The 23140-nt window shown below is 45.8% G+C and overlaps 1 protein-coding gene and 1 non-coding gene across 5 annotated transcripts in view; both read right to left on the bottom strand.

Moving 5' to 3' along the window:
* The window catches only part of Pka-C3 (Protein kinase, cAMP-dependent, catalytic subunit 3), a 144443-nt gene that overhangs the window by 55965 nt on the left and 65338 nt on the right, over window positions 1-23140 (bottom strand). The window lies entirely within an intron of this gene.
* Window positions 17273-17354, bottom strand: TRNAS-GCU (transfer RNA serine (anticodon GCU)). The gene has a single exon. It is a non-coding gene; the product is annotated as a tRNA-Ser (tRNA).

Raw genomic sequence — 23140 nt, 5'->3', positions numbered from 1 at the left:
AGCGATCAGTTGAGTGGTGGAACGCAAATTTGGTCAATATAATTCTTCTGGTTTCTTCGTACATTAGGCGAGATCTCCGATTATAGAGATGCCTTCTTTCAATCTTCCAACTTGGGAACGAATGACAGTGAGGGATTAATATATTAAAAGAGTGAGACGGCTAAGTTGGCAAGAAGCGTTAATGTATCAAAGCTATGCTTTGCGCACGAGCGACACATAGAACCAGAAACGAGTCGGGGTGCGACCGGAAGAATAAATTGACTTTTACGGCACACCGCCGAGCCTAACACTTGTAGTTCGGCTTTCGCAAGTGTGTGTTTAGAGCAGCCTATCAAGACCTGTTCATGTCTTACGAAAAACTCTAGCCAGTAGACAATACCGAAGTGTCTTTCCTCCTTCACTAAAGCCCCCGCACCTTTCGCACGCACCGCTGGCAATTTTTCTTCCACCACATTTGTTTTTCCTAAACCCTAAATTTTCGCTAAATTTGTACAGGGTGATGCTAATTAAGTATGATCTTCAATTAGGACTTTCTCGAAGCCATTGTTGTGAGCTTTAGAAATATGGTCTACTGTACCGACAGCCCACTGCGAACTTGCCATCACGTAAGCGGCTATCCTGTCCGGCGTCGCGCGACCTAAACGAATCGGTCTGACGCCAACTGTGGGAAAGCTGCAATTTTAGCCACGCTGCGCCCACGCGCCCCGCACCGACGTGTGCCGGAACCAAGCACGTGACAGCCCTCGTCCGCCGCTCCTCAGAATGAAGCCTCGAAAAGGGGGGGAGACGCAGTGCTTGTCTGCCTACCTTGGGTAACACCGAGAATCGGCGTCAGACCTGCGGAGCCCGCCATCGCTTACGTCCGCACGCGTTCACACACTCGCCGCGGCATGCTGGCCAGGTTTCCGTTTCCCTACCGTAAATCACACGTGGCCCTAAACTGTACGCGAAGCCCACGCGGAGCCAAGCGACAACAAACACGGGCGCTGGCGAACAATGCGCCAGGGGAAAAATAGGCAAGGAGGCTCGACGGCACTCACTCATAACGGCGCACCGAAATAGCCGTCCGGAGCGGCTATTTTCGTTGGTCGGGCGCCAGACGAAGCGACGCGGGCTGCAGCTGGACCGAGGGCACGCATCATGCGGACGACCAGCAGGGCACATCCAGCGGAGACTTTTTGAGGAGCGGCCTTCCTACGCGGGCCAAAACAAACCAGACCAGGAAAGGTTTCCGCAAAAAGGTATGACAGACTGAAGAAGAAGAAAACTGTTATGGGACGAATCCAAGGACGCAGTGAAAAAAAAGTTGGAGGGGTGGGGGGTGGCAGGATGTCAAGTGCAGCCTTAGCATCGATCAAAAGGGGCCAGGTAATGTACATATGTATAGTACATGGCCGCATCGTCAGACTACTTTATGACTGCTTCATGCAAAGGGCCGCCATGATTCGGCACTGAAGGACTTTCGTCATGGGGCTTAACACGGCACGCTTTCGTTTGAAAAAAAAAAATGATGTCAGGTACAAGAAAGAAAGAAAGAAAGAAAGAAAGAAAGAAAGAAAGAAAGAAAGAAAGAAAGAAAGAAAGAAAGAAAGAAAGAAAGAAAGAAAGAAACACCAGGCCTTCGCGGAACGTGCAGCACAGTCACAGCGAAAGCTGGAAGAACGGCCTTTCTGAGGTTTTTCTAACACTCGATGAATAAATGCTAAGAGCACATTTGCTGGGTACCCACTACGCCATGCAGAGTCATACTTTTTGAGTAGTTGGTTGCCATTCACTATGCTACCCTTCGTCAATTTTCGGAGAAGCGTGGTATTCGCTACACACTTGGTAGGAATTTTGCAATTTTTTATGCAGTGGCTGACGACGATGAAGAATTATACATGAAGTGGGTATGTGCCACAAGTATTAGGTGATCAAAACAAGTTTTTGTAACAGGTTGGAGCATTTGGTGACCTATTCGTTACGCAATTGGCATTGTGTGACACATGATTTTTAGTTTGATAATACAAAACGGTTTATTACTCATATTAACGCGATTATTCTCCCAAGATCAAGCCTGCTTAAGGCCACTTTAGTAACGAGTTACAAACATCGGCCTGGGGAGGAAGACGCCGTTCGGAACGGTTGGGTTTTTTATGTTATCCGCCACAAAGGATCAGTCGGCTTCAAGGCGAGGTGCTGCTCAGGTTTCTACCAGCAGTAATGCATCGTTCTGCCCCGTCTTCCCACTGGTAAGCTCGTCACTGACTCCGTTTTCGTGCATGCAGACCTTGCTGGTCGTTCATACAGAGCTCAGGACTTAAATGCCCTCCGAACTATCATATAACTTACCGATGTAACCTCAATTGAACAGTTTCAAATGTCCCATGTTTAGATGGGGACTTGCAAGACAGCAATAGCGAAAATGAAGCTCTTAACCTGCGGTGAATTTTTTGTTCAAGGTCGAAGGTTGTTGTGATAGACCCTGAGCCCACGGAAGTCAAAATGAAGTTATTATGGCTCCCTGGACGTTTAGAAGATATTAACGTGCGTGAAGCCCTGCAGTCATTTGGAAAGATCAAGTCAAATACGCCGGAAACTTGGAGAGTGTCGGAGATGGAGGAGATGCGTGCCCTTTATCGCGATGTCGTATTGACACTCGCGGACGGAGTCCGTGTGTCCGTCATCCCACATTTACTCTCGGTTTGCGATCTACAAAGCCTCGTGCTCATTCCTGGCAGACCACCGTTATGCCTTCGCAGCAAAACGAGTAGGACATATTCGTCGTCACTGCCGGACACCACGCCGTGAGGATTGTAGATGGTTTGGACACACGGCTGAAGAATGTGTGGTGACGTCGGCCAACGAACTACGCCATCGCATACGACCATCTGATGACGCTTTGCAAGAGCACATTATGGATGCTACGGAAGTCCTTGAAACAACTGGCGACTTTACACATGCCGTTGTTGCTTGACCATATTTTTTTTACTATTTATATGACCATAGTTGATTGACAACTGACCATATTTTGACTAAAATGCCATCAAAAGTGTATGCTGTCATTTATGATGAACCTAAATCAGATCATGTGCACCTTCCTACTTTTTTTTCCCATAAATGACACACAAAAACCAGCACACCACGTTTCACAACAAAGGGCAGAATAGATTACAATTTACTACGAAGTATCATTCTCGCAATTGATTTTGCAAGTTTATATGATAAAGACGTCAATGCTGAAGTTCAAAATGTAATAACATTTCTCATCGAAACCGTTGAAGATAGCCGCAACAAATGTGTCTGCATGCTCTTATGAAACCTCGCTGTGTCCTTAGATTACACAATAAATCCTCGAATTGTTGACACAAAAATGTTTGGTACGATAAATGGAACGAAAACAAATGTAATGAATATTACTTAGGCCAGTTCAAAATTTTCAGAAATGAGAGCGTGCTTCTCACAAGAAAGCGAAAGGAGGAATTCTCGCCTGATTGAAAAAGCTCAGGGCTACTCGAAGACAACTCGGGAGATTGTGAACGAGGTAGTTCCAACCAACCCCGCCAACACTTGCTACCTGATACAATTGATGCGAAAACTCTTGATAAATTTAATAAATATTTCATTGAAATCGGTCCAGCCTTAGCATTGCAGTTTTCTTCCTGCAGTACTCAATGCTTTTCGCCGTCTTTGCCGAACACATTAGTGGTGCACTACATTGATCTCAATAAAGTAAAAAAAAACTATTGCTAATTTTGATACGAACAAAGCCAGTGGGATTTATGGGATTACAACAAGAGTAGTGAAAGACAATATGATCGTACTAGGCCCGACCATATGCCATATACTCAAACACTCACTGCGCACGTCTACATGCCCATCCTGTTTGAAAAAAGGCTAATTAAGGTAGTACTAGTGCACGAGCATTATGATCGCTCTGACCCTTTCATTTACTGGTCTATATCTGTTTTAGGTATAATAAATAACATCTTTGAAGGAATTCTAGAAAAACGAAGGGTCTTTTAAAAAAAATTATCATGCCATATGCCCCGAGCAACATGAATTCAGGTCACATCATTCGACCTTCACTGCTGTACTATCGCTATCACGAAAAATAAATGCAGCAATACATAATAACCTCATTGTAGCAGTAGTTATCTTTGACTTAAAGAAAGCATTCAATACGGTTGATCATGATAACTTATTAACGAAATTCAAACACCATGGCTTCTGCGGTAAAATATATTACTTATTTTCAGTTACGTAAGCGCTCAACAAATGGTTGAGCGAACGATTTGTTGAGCGAACGCTCAACAAATCTTACCTCTTCTTTGTTGAATATATACACGGGTCCGCCCTCGGACCTTTGCTGTTTTTATTGTATGTATATTATCTACCAAACATACTAACATTGTCGGAGATGCTAATGTACGCTGATGATACAGCTGTTATAGTTACTGCCGAGAATATCAAGGATCTAGTGTATAAAATTAATGCTGAACTAAAAAAAATATTTTAAAGTGGATTTCGGCGAACAAATTGACAATTGATGCTAAGAAGACTAAATATACTTTCTTCGACTCCCGTTATAAAATTTTAAGGAACGAGCCCATGTGTATTTAAATAAATCAATACGTACTTAAGCAGACGAAACATTTTAAACATCTGGGAGTAATTTTCCATAACCATTTAAATTGGCAAAGTCATATTACGTCGGTATGCGCTAAACTAGGATCTGGTTGCAGTATGCTATTAACCGGTAGAAATTATTTTCAAAGCAATACTCTCCGAATGCTGTTTCGCTTTTTTTTTTTTTTTCGTTGTCACGTATCTTATTGCATAGATTCATGGGGGCGGACTTTTAAAACATATGTGGAACTGATACGCATTCTAAAAAAAAACAAGCACTTCGAACTATAAACAATACTATACATGATGATTGATCGCAGCGCGCCATTGTTTCATAAAATGCAAATAATACCATTCGATCATTTACGAAAGCAAAACACTGCACTTACCGCCCATAAAATCATTAATAACAATGTGCCCTTTCATAACTCGACATTTTCATCTTCCTCCCGCTTTACCAGACGTACCGCAATAAACAATTTCAATCTTCCACCTACGAATAATGTCTATGGACAACGAATAATAGAATTTGCAGGTGCCAAATAAGATGTCGAATCATAATCTGTAATAAATAAAAGAAAGCGAAACTTTTTCCTGTGTGCTAAAAAAAGTACCTTCTTCAAAAAAGAATTATAGAGTTACACTAGCATGCACGTTTCCTGCAATGGCACATTGATTGTATGTCGCACTTGACGTTCTTATGTACCACTGTGTATTTATATTTGATGTAACAAATAGAAATAATATGTTGCATGCATATCCACGCTATGTTGCGTGGTATTATTGAAGAGAATGCAGATCGCAATTGAATTTTTCTTGTCTTGCTATTTAGTGAAAAGTTTACATGATAACTTACTTGTCTCTCCCATTCTCACTAAAGGAAACACAAAAAAACGGCAGGAAGGAGGAGATGCAATAAAATAATTTGTGCCTACGTTTTAACAAGCGGACTTGTCATCCTCAAGGCTAGAACAGAAATGTTCTAGCCTTGAAGAAGACAGGACACAACCACTGTTTACGGATTTTTTGGGTCTTGCGTTATCACTGTGTTTATTCTGCACACGTTAACGCGATATCGTTAAAGAACTCGCTTCACAGAAATAGTTATATTAGCAGCAGCATCATGTTGTAAAGGAAAATTATTGTACACGAGCAAAATTTAGACATAAACGCAAATAAATATTCAGTCTGGATGGGAACCAATCCCAGGCGCTCTTCGTGGCAAGCAGGAGTTATACTACAGAGCGACGCCCGTACTTCGAACTGGTTCTTATGAAGAAAGCGCTATAGAATTTCGATATAGTGGGAGGAGTGGCGAAATCGTAGAATCGCACCAGTCGCGAAGACACGAGAATTGCTCACAGAGTGGTTGCTTTAAAGCTGGCCACCCGTTACAAAGAGCATGCACCTGTGCAGGTGCACGTGGCACCTTCGCGACTTCGCCAATTTGCAGAAAGAAGATTGATGGCGTATAGTGGACACTTCGCAACTGTACATGCGATAGGCATTACAGGACAGTTTGAAACAGCGAATGGTAGCCCCACGAATATTCCTTTCGTTCCGGCACGGTTGAAGGCCATGCACACGAGGCCCCATGATGCGATCGTGTTTTACTATTTAAAGCCAAGTTCAAGCGTCTTGTTTGGCTGGTGAATGTTTTTCAAACAGACAACACACTGCAGAGCAAAAGTAAATCAACATTAGTCCTTGTATATTTTGTGCTCGTTTAATTAGCGCTCGATCGACAGAGCGATACTGCGCATCACAAACGCGCAGGGCGTCATCGGACCGGCGACGATGGAGACCTCGACCTCGCCGTCGGGTTTCTCCTCACGGCGTGGCGAGGACAGTCGGTTCCGAAAGCGCAGCGAAAAGTAACATCGCCGCGATACACCACTCGCCGATGAGGAAAGGGGACGAACGGTGCAGCCTGACGTTGCGAAGAGAGCACGCGGAGCCGGCGAAGCTCTCTCTAAAATGGATCCAGGTCACGCACAGCGCTCGCCTCCACCAAACCCCCGCCGTCTCCTCGTTCGACCCGATTTCTCAAGTACAGGAAAGGCGGCTGCGGAGGTCGCCGGCTATCGGAGAGATCCTGTTGCGCCGCTCTGACGTCACCCTTGTCGTCAGCAGCAGCGGCGGTGCAAAGCCAAGAAGCTTTCCAGGCAGTCAGAAAAGACGAGCGCCCGTCCTTTTTTCCTTATTTATCGCCTGTTACCTGACATTATCTACTATCAGCGTCAAATGAAACCCGAACAGCGACAAGCCTTTGCGATAGTGTAGTGCGTGCCGTCCAGTTATCACCATCGACAGGCGCGCGCATCCTGTTCAGCAGCTCTGCGCATGTATGCGTGTCTGTTCGCTATAGTGATAAGAGGACAGCGCGCACTATACCATCGCGTAGGCTTGCGGCTGTTGGGGTTTCATTTGACGCTGATGGTACGTAAAAATGACATAGAGGTAATAACAACAAATAGTGTCAGTCTTACTGCACAGACGCCAATCTTAATGTTTCATAAGGGCTGTCGATGGTTCGACCCTCGACAATCACTGAAGTTCCGATTGCCACGGTTTCCGAAGTATCTCAACATGCATTCTCGGAAATACATTCACGCAGGTTTTACATATGGATTACAGTAAAATCTTGCCATACGGGCCCGTCATAAACGGTGGAGGCAGAATAAAATTATTAAGTATAACGGCAGCGGATAGGCGTGTTCTCGGAAGGCGTACGCTATTAGCGACTTCTCTATAGCTGAACAGGGAGGGGGAGGTGAGTATCTCTCCGAAAACCAAGGAGATCGGGGAGCTCGCTATCGAGCTGCTAACCGGAGGACGCGAATTACATAACACTCTGTGTGTGCGTGCGTGCGTGCGTGTGTGTGTGAGTGTGTGAGTGTGTGTGTGTGTGTGTGTGTGTGTGTGTGTGTGTGTGTGTGTGTGTGTGTGTGTGTGTGTGTGTGTGTGTGTGTGTGTGTGTGTGTTCAGGTTTGACATCTCATCCAGCTTTTTTTCTCCGTCTCTCTAATACTGAATCTGCGCTTGTTTTGAGGAAACTTAAAAGCTAACAGCTAACACGTGGCGCTCGGCCATATCGCTCAGCCATATCGGCCGTATCGTAGACGTGGGAAAGGAGCGCATACTACAGTTCATTATCAAAGCCTTCAGATCACTCACGCCTCTTTAGTTTTTTAATCAATACAGGGAGACACGTGGTACAGAGCACAGTATACGTAGGCGGCGAATAAGCGTATTGAAACAGCTTCCCTTGGTCCGCCGCTTTCTCGCTTCTTATCAGGACATCTTTGACTGCGGTGACCGTATAATTTGGACCAGACATCCGTCGTAACCCATCGCATCAATACCGGTGACGCTCGACCTATTCGCAGACGGCCCTACCGTCTGTTAGCCCCGGAGCGTGCTATTATACAATCGGAGGTCGATAAAATTCTTCATAAGGACATAATCGAACCCTCATTCAGTCCCTAGTCCTCAGCTGTTGTACTTAATTGTTGCAAAAAAGGGCAATAGCTGGAAATTCTGTGCTGATTACCGTCAACTCAGCTATATTACCAAGAAAGATGGATATCCTCTACCGTGCCTAAGTGATGCACTTGATTGCTTGCACGGTACCAAATATTTCTCTTCAATAAACCTCCGCTCATACTGGCAGATCAGTGCGGACGACCAAGACAGAGAGAAGACGGCCTTCCTGACTCCTGATGGACTTTATCAGTTCAATGTAATACATTTTGAATTATGTAATGATCCCGCAACTTTTGAGCGCATAATGAATTTTCTCCTTCGAGGCGTGAAGTGGTCCATCTGCCTCTGCTATCCTGACGATGTTATTGTTTTTCAACTACTTGCGAAAACGATCTTATCCGTCTGTCTACAGTGATTGATGTTTTCTGACGTGCCATCGTGCAATTGAACTCGTCAAATTGTCACTTTGGTCAACGCCGAATCTTCGCATTCGGTCACCTTGTTGACGCTGCGGGTGTACAACCAGACCCTGCGAAAGTTCGAGCAGTTTGCAACTACTCCAAACTCCGCTCAGCCACGGACGTCCGAAGTTTTCTGAGACAGCATTTCGCTGAAGTAGCCCGCCCTGTAACTTGCCTATTCAAAAAGATGCCGCATTCACCTGGGGCCAACAGCAAGCAAATGCCTTCTCGTCGCTCGTTGATATTCTCACCAATCCACCAGTCCTAGCTCACTTCGACCCATCTGCCGCCACGGAGCTTCGTACTGACGCCAGTGACCACGGCATAGGCGCAGTGCTGGCGCAGCGGCAACAAGGCATGCACCGCGTCGTCGCGTACGCAAGCAGACTTTTGTCGTGCTCGGAACAAAATTGCTAGATCACAGAACGCGAGTGCTTAGCTCTCGTTTGAGTTATTGCGAAATTCCGACTGTACCTGTATGACAGACTCTTCTCAGTTATTACGGACCATGATGCGCTTTCCTGGCTCTCCTCGCTCAAGGACCCTCGCCTTGGTCACTGGACGCTGCTCTTACAAGAGTGCACTTTTTCCCTATCCTATAAATCCGGACAACTTCGCAAGGATTCCGACTGCTTGTCCCGTTACCCAGTCGATCCACCTGAAATGATGGAAAATGGGCACGAAGCCCTCGCTCTCTCAACCAACATAGCTGCTGAACAACCCCACGAGCCCGCGACTACTATTTGCGCCCTATTATGAATAATCTTCAATATGCCCACCATAACCGCTCCTTACAGATGTTCATCCTTCACAACGATACCTTGCAACGACACCTTACAACGCCCGCCCTGATGGTGCTGAGCTTTAGCTCATTGTTCCGGCGCATCTCCACTCAGACGTCTTGGCCCAGCTTGATGATGTAGCCACCGCTATAGGGGTGTCACGCACGTATGATCGCGTTCGCCAACATTTTTTTTTTTTTTTTGGCCTGGCCTCTAGCGTTCTTTGTGGCAGTACGTTGCAGCGTGCGACCTCTGCCAGCGCCGCAAGACACCTGCGATGGGGCCTGCTGGTACCCTTCAGCCCATTGAAATACCATGTGAGCCATTTTAGTCAGCTTCAATATTCTGAGAACTTTTCCCACGTCGGCCACCGGTGATAGGTGTATTGCTGTCGCTACCGACTAAGCAACGCGGTACGCCGTTACACGAGCCCTCCCCACCAGCTGCGCTACTGATGTAGTCGATTTCATTCTTCATGAGATCTTTCTGCGTCAGGGTGCTCCTCCTCAGTTCATTGCCGACCACGGCCGCTATTTTATATCTAGAGCAGTCGATGAGCTGCTGCGATTCTGCTCCACCCACGACAAGTTCACTACGGCGCACTACGCATAAACCAACGGCCTCACCGAACGCCTCACTGTACCCTCACAAACATGTTAGCAATGCACGTCTCAAAGAATCACAAAGAGTGGGACATCCACTGACATTATGTCACCTTCGCTTGCAACTCTTTCTTTCATGACGCAGCTGGATTTTCCCCTTTTTAATACTGTTTGGTTATGACTCAACTTCACCCATGGACACCATGCTCCAATCTGACTCCACCTCATCGACTGCCTACGCTCGTGATGCCCTGGCCAGTGTCGTTTTCACCCGCCAAGTCACCTGGGATCGTTTATGTGCCTCGCAGGTTAACCAAAGGAGTGCCTAAGATCACCCGCACCGCGGCATGCAGTACTCTCCGGGGTCGCTCGTCTTGATTTGGTTACCATGTCGACGTGTCGGTCTCTGCGAAAAGCTCATGTCCCGTTACGCTGGCCCTTACCGCGTCATACGAAAGGTCACCAGCCTGACCTATGAATTGCTCCACTTCAACCCACGTCAGCAACAGCTTCTTTCTTCCCTATAACAGTATACAAGGTCCCCACTCTAGAACTACCCAACGTGTTATCTGTGTCGTGAGTCGCTATAGTATGGTAGTGAAGTGACGCAATATTTTTATTTTTTATTTTATTTTTTATTTTATTTTTACCCTCAGGGTACACAGTACAATTCAGAGGGGAAGGGCATGCACAACAATGAAAAAAACAAGAAATACAAAGCAAATGGCATAAAAATGTTGTCACTAATTGGGGTACAAAGATTATTACTCCTAACTCACATCATAATAAAGCAAATGATAACACTAATTTTATTTTTATTACATGGTGAAGGCACAAAGCAATATAAATAAACTGTTCAACAAACATACAGGGGGTAATTAGGTAATCATTGTTTTAAGGACATTCTTAAATTGAATGAGTTCATTGATGCTTGTTATTGATGCAGGCAGGGAATTCCATTCATTACAAGTTCTTAGGAGATATGACTGGGCATATGTTACTGTGTTACAATGGGGGACTGTGACTTTTTGTTGGTGATTACGGCGAAGAGAAATGAAGGGAGCAGCTTGGATTAAACGGGAACGGAGTTTCGAATTATGATAAAATATCTTATGAAACATGCAAATGCGAGTGCGCTTTCGGCGGGTAACTAGTGGGATGAGGTTTAGAGATGCCTTCATTTGTGTGACACTAGCTGAACGATGGTAGTTAGCCAAAATGAAACGAGCTGCACGATTTTGAACGAATTCCAACATGTGTGATAATGTTACCTGACCGGAGTCCCAAACAGATGAAGCGTATTCCATTTGAGGACGGACGTATGTGGTATATAGCAATAACTTTAGTGACGATGGAGCAAGAAAGAAGTTTCTTCGAAGGTAACCCAGTGTTTTATTAGCTTTGGACGCTATATGTTCTGTATGTAATTTCCAGGACAAAGTGTTAGTTATGTGGACGCCGAGGTACCGGTAAGATTTTACAGTTTCAAGGGGGTGACTGTGAAGAAAGTAAGTTGGACAAGTTGTACTTGACCGAGAAATCCTCATAGACTTGCATTTTTGAATGTTTAGTTCCATTTTCCAAATATGACACCAATGAAGTATGTTATTGAGATCAGCCTGCAGAGAATGAATATCACTGTCATTAGATATTTTACGGTAAATCACACAGTCGTCAGCGAACAAACAAATGTTGGAAGTAATAGTAGAAGGTAAGTCATTTATATAGATTAGGAATAGCAGGACGCCAAGTACTGATCCTTGAGGAACCCCAGAATCAACCGGTGCAGTGGAAGAATTAACATCGTTAGTGCTGACAAATTGAACACGAGAAGAAAGGAATGCATGAATCCAGTTAAAAACTGCTGGGTCAATTTTTAGAACACTTAGTTTATATAAGAGCAGGGAATGGTTAACTTTATCAAACGCTTTAGCAAAGTCAAGAAATATACAGTCAGTTAAAGAGCAGAGTCCAAAAATAAATGCAAATCATTAGTAAAAGAAATTAGTTGAGTATCACAAGAAAAAATCTTTGGAAAGCCATGCTGAGTTGAAGAGAAGAAGTTATTATCCTCTAGAAAATTAACAAGATGAGAAAATGTTATATGTTCCATTATTTTGCATGGTACACATGTGAGAGATATAAGACGATAGTTAGATGGACTATGTTTATCACCGCCTTTATGTACTGGAATAATCACAGCAGTTCTCCAGTCTTGAGCTAGTACACCATCATGATACGATTGTGAAAATATGCATTTAAGGATGATGGAACTGTATTCTTTGGTATTCTTTAAAAAATTACTGTTAATTCCATCAATACCGTGAGAAGACGATTTAGTTGCAGCTGTATGAACCAATGATAAACCTTGCCCATATTACCACAACATTGGCAAATAGCGGCCGAAATATTGGGTACGTGGCAGACGCCCGCCGCTTTGACGCGGCTTTCGCCGTGGAGAAAGCCCATGGGTCTGGCACTGCAGCGCCGCGGCGCGGGAGTTCACCGCGAAAGGCCCTCTCTCCTTCCATATATTCGCGCGGCGCCTTGGACTCACTCTGGTTTTAGGGGCTTTATTTGCCTTGGTGGTGGGTTCATGTTGAAATCAGGAAAGGCAACATTGAGCCCGACCGCAGAAATGTACAGGCAACAATTGTGTACACGTCACCCATCGATATAGGACAAGCCGCAAGCAAAAGCAGCAAGCTCCTAAAAGCGAGGTGGCCGAGTGGTAAAACGCAATGTACTGCTAATCCACAGACCTCTGACTGCGTCGGTTCGAGTGCCACCTTCATATCGTAGCTTTTTTTTTTTTCAGAGACATTTACGCATGAACGTAAAACTCATAACATTTACATCTTTGATGACTGCTTTCAGAATAGGTGAGTTATTGGCGCGACAATTAGGCTTTTTTTTTAAGAGCGGCACGGATCAATATTACTCTCTTTCTCCCGCTTGACGTCCTTTTTTTTCCCCTGTCTCCCACGGGTCCCATCAGAGCGATATAACATAAGCGCGGCGATGTGGCATAACGTCTGCAGCCGTCAGCGTTCGTACTTCATTTATATCTGATTTCCTAGCAGTGTAAGTACGTGCGTATACACCTCGTCAAGAGCGATGCGGCTGCGCTATGCTATATCTCTCTTTTTCTTTCGATGAGCCGGTCCTGCAATGCGACGCGCATTCTTTCCAATCTGGCTATCCGGGCTAAAATCAAATCACCCCGTCGAAGCCTTCCCGATTTCGCGACCGTCCGCAGTGATCCGCTTCGACGAAGAGCGCCACTCTTGCCAGTCGCTGTCCGCGGAGCGCATGATTTCCGGTCGGTCGGCACTGATCTCGTGTCGATAGCACCCGGAGTTATAGCATTAGCATTACCGAAGGGGAAAATGATTACTTTCTATATCGGCTGTGAGCGGGCTCGCCAAATTCCACAACGTCGTGGTGAGCTCGAATACACGCAAGTTTAACGGGCAGTCTTGTGGCCGACAGTGTCTCATCAGAGATGAGTGCACGCCATTTAATAAGAAGCTGTGACTGCACCGGCAAATCTAGTCAATCGTCGTCCATCAACAGCTACCTTGAGGTGCACAGTTGTTTAAAGAGTGAGGAATGTGGGGTGTGAGAAATTTGGGAGATAGGCATAGTGTCCCCACTGCCCTTGCAGTGTGGATGACAGCATTTTCTTTATATTCATATATGTTCACCAACTTCGGAACAGAATTTTCTTAAGCAGCAAGGACTCGTTTTAGTTGCAGCTGTATAAACCTTGCGTGTGTCGGGCTCGTATAGTTAAATCTGTGGATCAATATAATCTAAAGCTGGTTGAAAGAAAGAGCTGAGACAGCTCGCCCTAGTGGTGTCAAGGAAGTGCGGAGCTGGACAGCAACTCTTGTGTTTTGGCGCATCTATAGGATGGACGGCAAGGGCATGAAATAAACAGTTCGAAGTTTAGCGCCTACCTTTCTCTTTACGTCTGTGTCATCTTTTCCGCCTTATCGCGCTAATGCAAGCTAAGTTCATGCATGACCAACCCATTCGAGCCACAACACTTATCTTGGGTTGTTTCCCACTTTCATCCTCTCATTCTTTTCTTTTTTGACACGTAAGTGTTTTATGGCGGGGTACACCACGGCTCCGCTGACGTACTTCTGTCACGGAAGTGACGTAAAAATTGATTCTTAATTGTACAGAAAAAAAAACCAAAAGCAAGCCGCACGGAATCGAACCAGCAACATCTATAGATCTTGAGCGTGCAGCGTTGACCACTACGCCACGGAGCGTACGTTGTGTAAAGTGCTAATGGAAAGCGATTTATTTAGACCGATTGGCAGTCTTTAGCATAGAGTTTCTTAAAATTAACTAGAGGGGACTCTGTTGCTGCGATGGTTCAGTGACCATGGGAATGATGGGTAGCCTAGTCTTCGTACTTGAGGGCGGCGAATCGCACTTGCGGCTTCGTTTATTGCTCTGTTTCGGTTTTGTTTTGAAAGAAAGATTCAACCCTTTTGAACTTCGTGATTCGATTTAGAAAGGTATATCTAGAATAATAAGGGGGCGGCGCAACCGCAGAACATACATTTGCTGATTTTTGTTTCGTGAGAAAACAGCTCCAAGCCACACGAACACACACGGAGCCAAAAGCAGGCCAGGAGTACTAAGATTAGACAAATGTGAGTAGTACCCATCATTCCCATGCTCGCCGAAGCGCCGTGCGTTGCAGCTCCCATAGACACTAGCGTCAGAGTGCCCTCTAGTGTATATTAGAAAACTTTATGGTCTTTAGAGCTTCGAAACTTTAGCGCCTTTTCATTAGTATACTAGCGAGGTGGTGCGCGCTGCCTTCCCCCCCCCCCCCCCCCGTGTGCGCTTATCAGACTCGTGTAATTCTGGAGAGTACGAACGTCACTTCGCGGGCTGCCACGGCCGCGTTTACGAAAGGAGTGCGCTGATGACACACGACGCCGGAAGAATTGTGACACTTGTTCGCGCTTGTCCTGCGTACACATGTTCGCTTGTTTCGACCGTCTTTCTGTTTGAACAGCGCGTTTGAAGTGTCGAGCTGTGACAGTTGTTAGTCGGCGCTCGTGCTGTGCATGCTAATTTCGCGCGTGCTTTCTGCCCGAGCCGTGCGCTGCAAGTTTCGAGCTGCTTGCCGTTCGTAACGTGACTTTGCAATTGTTGCTCAAACAATGCACAATAAACGCTCAACCGCCCCTGTAAAGACTCGCTTCCCTTTCGTGTTATACCGATTCGTATGTATAGGGGGATCACCCACGTTTTTTTTTTTCAAAATCTTTTTACATTCCCCCCTTTCTTTATCTTGATGTTTCACACTTTCTTCCGCTTTTTTTTCCTATTTGATACATTGTTTTGCCTGCGTTATGGCAAGTGGAGTAGTATTTTTCTTTTTTTATGACGGTCAGTATCATCATCGAGGCGCTCGAAGAACAAGGAAGAATATACTGCTCCTTGGCGTGCGCGAACAAAGCAATACGCTATATATGATTTGATCGATATGTGGGGTTTAACGTCCCAAAACCACCATGTGATTATGAGAGATGCCGTAGTGGAGGTCTCCGAAAATTTCGACCACCTGGGGTTCTTTAACGTGCACCCAAAGCTGAGCATACGGGCCTACAGCATTTCCGCCTCCATCGGAAATGCAGCCGCCGCAACCGGGATTCGATCCCGCGACCTGTGGGTCAGCAGCCGAGTACCACTAGACCACCGCGACGTGGCAATGCGCTATGCATACATAAAGCATGCGCCAAGCGACGACGACTGCATACGCGACAAGCTGGCCTCTTAAAGTGTCCGCAGTTAATGTAAAGGAAGCCCCAGAATAGTTGCACGACCTTTAGCATGCAGCGAAATCTCACTACACGAAAGTTTTCGTCCATCGCCTGCTAATAAAGCGATGCTGCCGCGGCACGGTATAAAATCCTCTTGTTTTGGAAGAAATTTGCGTGTCTCAAGAACGATGGTCGCTCATTGGGAGTTGGGCTGGAAGGACTGTGGCGTCGTCTCACGGAAACAGTTCTAAGGAGCCCTCGAGCACAACGCGCGAGGTTTGCAGTTATAACCAACCGAGTTCTCGGCCCTAAGTGCCGCCAATTCAGAGATATGTAAACCTCTTGCATCATTCGCCCCCATATATACCGTTACGCCATTATGCGAAAGTTACACCGTTGCATGGTGAAACATTGCTGCTTCCTTTCAGATGCAGCTTTAAAGAGCGGATACAAATATACATATTGTATAGGAATATTTGAAGCCACTGCGCGTTTTCAGTTAGTGGGACGGCGCAGTGCAAAATGGGAACGCGCGCATTCCGAGAATATACACTGCGGGTGGATGTCAGGAGATTGACTGACGCGTCGTGCGCATTTGATGTTGCACTCCTGTCATCCTAAATAGAACCTCCCTCCCCCCCCTCGTCCCACCTACCCCCCCCCCCCCACATACTCTTCTCCCCCCTCCTCCACAACACACACAATCTGTTCACAATGCACGTGTTGCTTCATCCCAAACACGTGTACCCATGCAGTGTGTCAAATGCAGAGAGCCGAAATCCCTAATGCGCTCATCAGCGGGGAAGTGCGGCTAGCCATGACGTCTCAAAAGAGATGAAGCAACCGACTGTCTGGCTCTTTCCGGAATCGCGGCACTCATCTTTGCGCGGGTGCCAACTTGCTTCAGTTTGTTTCATTAGGACGTTGCGTCACGTCGAAAAAGTTTTGGTATCCTTCCGGGTATTTTGTTCCTACGAAATTCATTGCACCTGCGCCAAGATCTGCTCGCAACATACAAAAAACAAAGGAACGTGATGCGGACACTACTTTTGGTACAGGTAGAATAGAATTGAAATAAAATATCTTCTTCTACAAAGATATTGGACTGCTGTTAGTCATTTATTTTTTCTTGATTACACCAATGAGTTGTTTCATCAATTATCTATTTTTAAACTTCTTCAGAACAAAATAATTTCACTTCTAAAGCAGGGTCAAAATAATTTCACTTCTAAAGAAGTTTATTTCATGGCCTATCTCTCACCGCGGGTCGTGCCAGGTTACCAAAGTACAAAAAATAAATGTAAAATAAACTTCCCTATTGAGAAAAAATCTGCATTTAATGCATGTACAAACAGTGTGCCGTAGGCAAGGATTTATCAAATAAGAGCGAGAGAAAGAAAGTCTGTTTCCTTGCTTGGCTTCTGCACACCCATCGCAAATCATTTTACAGGAGTAGTCAATGCTTCCCTGTATAGGAAACTGACGACACGTCTGACCGTATTTGGTACAAGTGTCCTCAGAAACAGAAAAAAAAATTCCGACGAGGATGGGATTCGAACCCACGCGGGCAGAGCCCAATGGATTAGCAGTCCATCGCCTTAACCTCTCGGCCACCTCGTCCACGTTTAGCGCACTCTGTTTGGCAGAAAGCCGAGCGTACGAGCGGCAGATAAAAATGGCTCAGTAGCACAGCTGCGACATAAGTTGCTTTTTTTTTTTTTTCTTCCCCTTTACTGTCAGCAGCGCCTTCCGTTGCCGGTACCGCACAAAGAAAGAAAGAAAGAAAGAAAGAAAGAAAGAAAGAAAGAAAGAAAGAAAGAAAGAAAGAAAGAAAGAAAGGAAGGACGAAAGAAAGAAAGAAAGAAACCGGGTCTGCGATGCGCGTCACAGCTTTTATTATCATTTCATTTTCTGTTTTGCCAACCTCTGTTTTTATGCAGAGCACGCACAATGCGCTTGCTCTTCGAGTACATTGTCTTCACCCTGATAAAACTTTGAATGCCATTTTTATATAAAAATGTTCTAATGGTTATAATTACCGCAATTATGATGCCAGCTCCAACTGTGCGTGAACATATATTAGGATATCCCAACTACGCAGACAGCTTGGAATACAGCACCGAGCCCATGCTGTCCGAGAAATGGAACACGTCCAGACGGCTTCTACGCGACGAGGCACCACCTCACGTCGAGAAGAGAAAGGCAAAATAAACAAACGTAACTGTTGTATTTTCTGGCTTATTTTGTGCTGAAAAAAAAAAAACAGGCCAGATCCCACGTACAGTGAGAATTGATGATATGCGAAGCACGAACGAGTAAGGTTGATTTGTCACTTTAAAATCAGCACAACGTTACGAGGTGAACGTAAATTATGCTGAATACATGACTTCCATGTCATGATTTATATTATTAGGGCGTGTCATTGACCTTCGTCGTCTATTCACGTCACGTGATGCCAAATTTGATATATGTTGAGCTAGCGAAACGGCCCCGAGCACGCTATGAGCGTAGCATGTCATGTTTTAAATGACACGCATATCATGATTTCTCATGTTTGGACGTGTCATTTATCTTCGTCATCTATTGACGTCACGTCATACCAAATTTGGTATATGCGGAGCTAGCGAAACGACCGTGAGCGCATCATGAGCATCGCATGTAGTCATGTTGTTACATGACACGCATATCATGATTATCACGTTTGCATCAGTCATATACCTTCGTCATCCATTCACGTACTGTAATACCGAATTCGGTATATGTGACGCTAGCGAAATGGCCGCGAGCACATCATGAGCGTGGAATGTAGTCATGTTGTTACACGACACGCATCTCATAATTATCATGTTAGGGTCTGTCGATTGTGTTCGCCATGCAATCATGCCGTACCATACCAGTTTTGCAACATGCCATGTGAACGAAACCACCGCAAGAGCTACAGGACCATGAAATGTATATGATGACATTTGTGACATTCATGTCATGATTTTCATGTTATGACTAGTCGGATATGTTCTTCATACAGTCATGTTATGCCATACTAAATTCGGTATTGTTATCATTACCGAAACGGCCAGGAGAGCTAAAAGTCGTAGATAGATAGATAGATAGATAGATAGATAGATAGATAGATAGATAGATAGATAGATAGATAGATAGATAGATAGATAGATAGATAGATAGATAGATAGATAGATAGATAGATAGATAGATAGATAGATAGAATGTGCTCGAAATTGCAATATGGATGGTTGCAAAGGGAGCATGTGGTTGGTGTGTCGGGGTCGACTCTCTGTAAGGTGGATGGTGTTATGTACGTACGTGTTAGCAATCTTCTTGGAGTTAGAGCGTGTGCTTTGTTAAGTTTTGGGTGTGGTGCTGGGAAAGCACGTCTTTGTCCCCGGTAATGTGAAGTGATGTAGTGGTATGTGAGTGCTTTGTCCCGGCTGCAGAGATTCTCGTACCGCTCACATGTCGAGGCGTCGTTGTCTGCGGCGCGGCGTGTGAACTCACGCGCCAGGCGGTTGACCTCTTCGTTGGGATTGCAGTGGTCGAGTCCCGGTAACTGTCCCATGTGGGCTGGGAACCAGGATACGTAGTTTTGAACTTTCTCTTCTTTATTAAGGGGTTCTTTGCTCTAACTAAATACCCAAGAGGCTTGGCCGAAAGCCCTCATGAGCAACGAATACAAGCAGTAACTACAGGTGGTCCGGCCCGCGACATCGTTACAAGCCTTCGGCTGTCAGTGCCATCCTGGGTGGAGCCTCCAGGTTGAGTTAAGGGTCGTTATGGCCCTTTCTCAGCTCCTCAGGATATGTTTCAATAAAGTCAATCTCTCTCTCTCGGACACAGCAGCGCCGTGTGGTCATCGAGCAGCCGTGTCTCGGTTATGCTGAAAGGGTACGCCGGTGGCATCTGTTCGGGGAGCGCGTGCTCGCGAAAGTGGACAAACAATATGGCATTTGTGATACCGTTACAAAAGCTAGTGCGTCATGCTGCAGATTTCTATCACCACCGAGTTAATACAGACAGTAGTGACGTTGCCATCGAGAGCGTCACCGCTGCGCACGTCTGCACGCAAACCGTGGGCTATCGCTTGGAGTATTGCATGCTTGCGATGATGTTTTTGCCACTGCATGCAACTTGTATACACGTCAAATCATCGTATTTAACGTTACTTTTTATATTTTGCTTCCTCAATCACTCTTTTGGTGCACCGCCTACAGCCCAAATGAGCTCTAACGGAAAGATGAGCACACGCCCATCTTTGCGACCAGAGCCACACAGCCTCTCAACTAGCGTCGTTTACTATCTGCTATGCACGCGAGGGGAAATAAGCCTGCACATTGACACGAATGGCGTTACTTCAGTTTTTTTTTTTTTTCAGGGACTTTACGACTTCCATCTGAGCAGCGTCGCAGGTTGCTAAGCTACCCCGGCAGACTTTATTCCCGGAATAAATGGCCCACGGGGCACGCGCGTGTCTTCCAAAACGCCTGCGGTATGCCTCGCTCGCGCTTCGCAAGGCAGATGCCCACCACACGTAACGCTGCAGTCAGCAGGCGCGCGCCTCGGCGTCCCAATTAAGGGAGCCAGCATGTGTATTTCAGGTGCGCGTCTCCTCTGCCTGCACTCTGCCTACAGGCAGCGTGGACTCCATGCGTAGAGAAAAACCACGTGACGGAGGCAGAAGGCATTGCTCTCCGGCGGGTTGTAACCAGGGATGCGAGAAAGGAAGCGCTCCGCGGCTACGTTAGATTGATAGAGATGTCATTAGAGTCTTGCCCCAACCTCGATGGTCGGGGCAAGACACTTGTAAAACGAGCTTAGTGCTTCATGGGTCCTGGATTCAGTTACGCCAACCTAAAACACATCCTACAAAGAGAGAGGGAGGAATGAAAAAAAAGGCAGGGACGTCAGCTTTCTTTACGGTCAATAGGAGCTGCGAGCATCCCACGCCGTGATGAAACAAAGCTAGCGCGAAACATTGCAAAAAATCTAAACACCTCAGGAGCTCACAATAACTCTGGTTCCCCATCCCAAAACCACGATACGATTTTGGGAGACGCTGTAGCGGAGTGCTCCGGAAAATTCGACCATTTGTTGTTCATTAACGTGCACTGACATTGTACAGCATTCTCTCAATCGAAATGGGACTACCACGGTCGGGATCAAAGTCGCGACCTGCAGCCAACCCCCATAACCATTCTTACACCACAAGAGCTAACAATTCGCACCTTTTGTTTCCCTTTAGCGTCATTGAAATTATGAAAATATAAAGCCATAATGCCAACGTCACCGCACTTACGAGCACCTGTATGCTGGATCACCATACTACTCACTAATTATACTAAATAACGAACTAAGCGTGTCTCTATGGGCTATTCCCTCTAGACAGATTCAACTTTTCTCTCGTTTTAGGTCCAATAAGGAGTTACGTTGTGTTTTCGCTAAATTGGGTGGTCCCAAAAAGCAGGAGCACAGCGTTGTCAGCCTGTGAACGCTTTTTTTTTTTTTACAGACCACGAGAAGTACTCGAAATGCATTACATCCGTATTTCTGCTTTACCAATGCTGTACGAATTTCTCACCGTGAACCACTCCCTTCTGAGTTAGCTTGTTTGGCCCTGAGGGTACAATAAATGAAATGAGATTAATGAAACAAGTGTGGAAAAAAAGCCCTCGCAGTACCTGTAGCACCTGAGCAACTATACAACGTGCAAACCCTTCTCGTAATCATCCTCGCGAGAACGCTCTCCCACCAACTCACAGTGCTTTGTAAGGACCCAACAGGATGGTGGGTGCACCCCTGATGAAAAATATAGTGCTACTGTTCTCACGTCCTGTGGAATTTCTAGAACGTGGGAAAGAGGCTATGTGCTCTAAATTATTCACAAATTAGCGCATTTATCACAACGGCTATACCTGCGGCTGCGTGAAAGAAGCGCATTCTACTTTGGAGGTGATCTTGCAAAGCGTAGCGCAACGTGGCACTTAACAGCTTTAACATCGCTTCCATGCTTCCGAACTTCACACCGAACATTTCGGGGATTTTCTCGCATTTGCAGTTTCCACAATTGAAGCTATAGACAGGGACGGCTGCCTACAAAGAGCTCAACGTCTCCACGGTGCAAGTTCAGAGAAGGTGGAAGGACATCAAATGTATAGGTAACTTCGGCAACATCCAACATGTGAAATTTACTGAAGGTTCTCTCGCATATCAGCTCAACGCTTCATTAAATTTCAACTTTATTCTATTCTTTTTTCATTTGCAGCCTACGTATACTCTATAATTGTTATGATACGTCTTAGTCAGGCACGAGTCAAGGCCTTCGGGTGGTGAACACTGATTCAAGACGTTGGGCCATACCCTCTCTTAAAACTTGAAGTCTCTTACTGAAACATGTGGATATTAGAGTAACTTCCGTGCGCTCATGTTTTATGAGTACCTGCTGAACGATGAGTTCGACCCTCGTTTGTAATTAAAGCGTGTTTACATAAAAGTGCCACTTTCCAACACAATAGTAATATTTGCGACATTATCGAGTAACTACGCTTCATCAACCTGGATTCAAAATATCACAGCCCAGAGCGACAAAAGGAAACATATTTTAGAAAAGGCAGAGTGGCTTCGAAGCATAATTGTGTCGTTCTAGGCCGAGACAAGGCACAAGACAAGATAACAGATTGCGCTATGGCATGCGGCTTAGCTGAGGTCACCCCAGGCTTTCTTTGCTCTGCATTGAACACGGTGCCAATAACTTGACGAAAATGCTCTTATTTCAAGCGTTTTCAACGCGTCCCACTGCATTTTTCTCAGACTTGCAGCAGGGCCTACAGACCCTCCATATAGAACCTGCGACCACATGCGTCACGTTGCCTCGGCAGCAGCGTTTTCCCAACTTCGTGCAATATGTGACCGCCCCCGCCACTGCTAAAGAGCTCGCGTCACTGTCCCTTCCTCGACTCCGGCCGTCCCCCCCCCCCCCTTGGCCATGCCGAGTGTCACTGTTGTGCAAGCCATTGCACGAGTGGCGGCTCACTTTGGACCGGTCCCAGTTTTCTATTCCTGCAGCGAAACCATGATCGCAGAAAAGAACGAACGTCAAGCGGCCACGCATCGGCTCCGTGGCCCAGTCCCAGCCGTGTATATTCACTGTGCCCTTCTTTTCTTTATTTAATATTTTTCTTGCCTGCATACTGTTTGGAGTGCGCAGCCACACCTTGTGCAAGTGGCGCAGCCCCTTTGACGAACGCCCGCTGCCTGTGGTAACAACAGTCTCGAAGCGTTCTCTCCTCGTGCCAAGTTGTGAACTTTGTTGCTCTGTCGGCCAGCCTATCTTTTACCGTTTATTTTCTCCTGCAGTCTGTCTCGGTCTCGACGAAGTGGGGAGGAAACAGAGAAAC

The sequence above is a fragment of the Rhipicephalus microplus genome, chromosome 1 (genome assembly GCF_043290135.1).
Source record: "Rhipicephalus microplus isolate Deutch F79 chromosome 1, USDA_Rmic, whole genome shotgun sequence".
NCBI classification, from domain to species: domain Eukaryota; kingdom Metazoa; phylum Arthropoda; class Arachnida; order Ixodida; family Ixodidae; genus Rhipicephalus; species Rhipicephalus microplus.
Note: the sequence above shows the minus strand (reverse complement) of the source record. Positions and strands in the feature narration are given on the sequence as shown.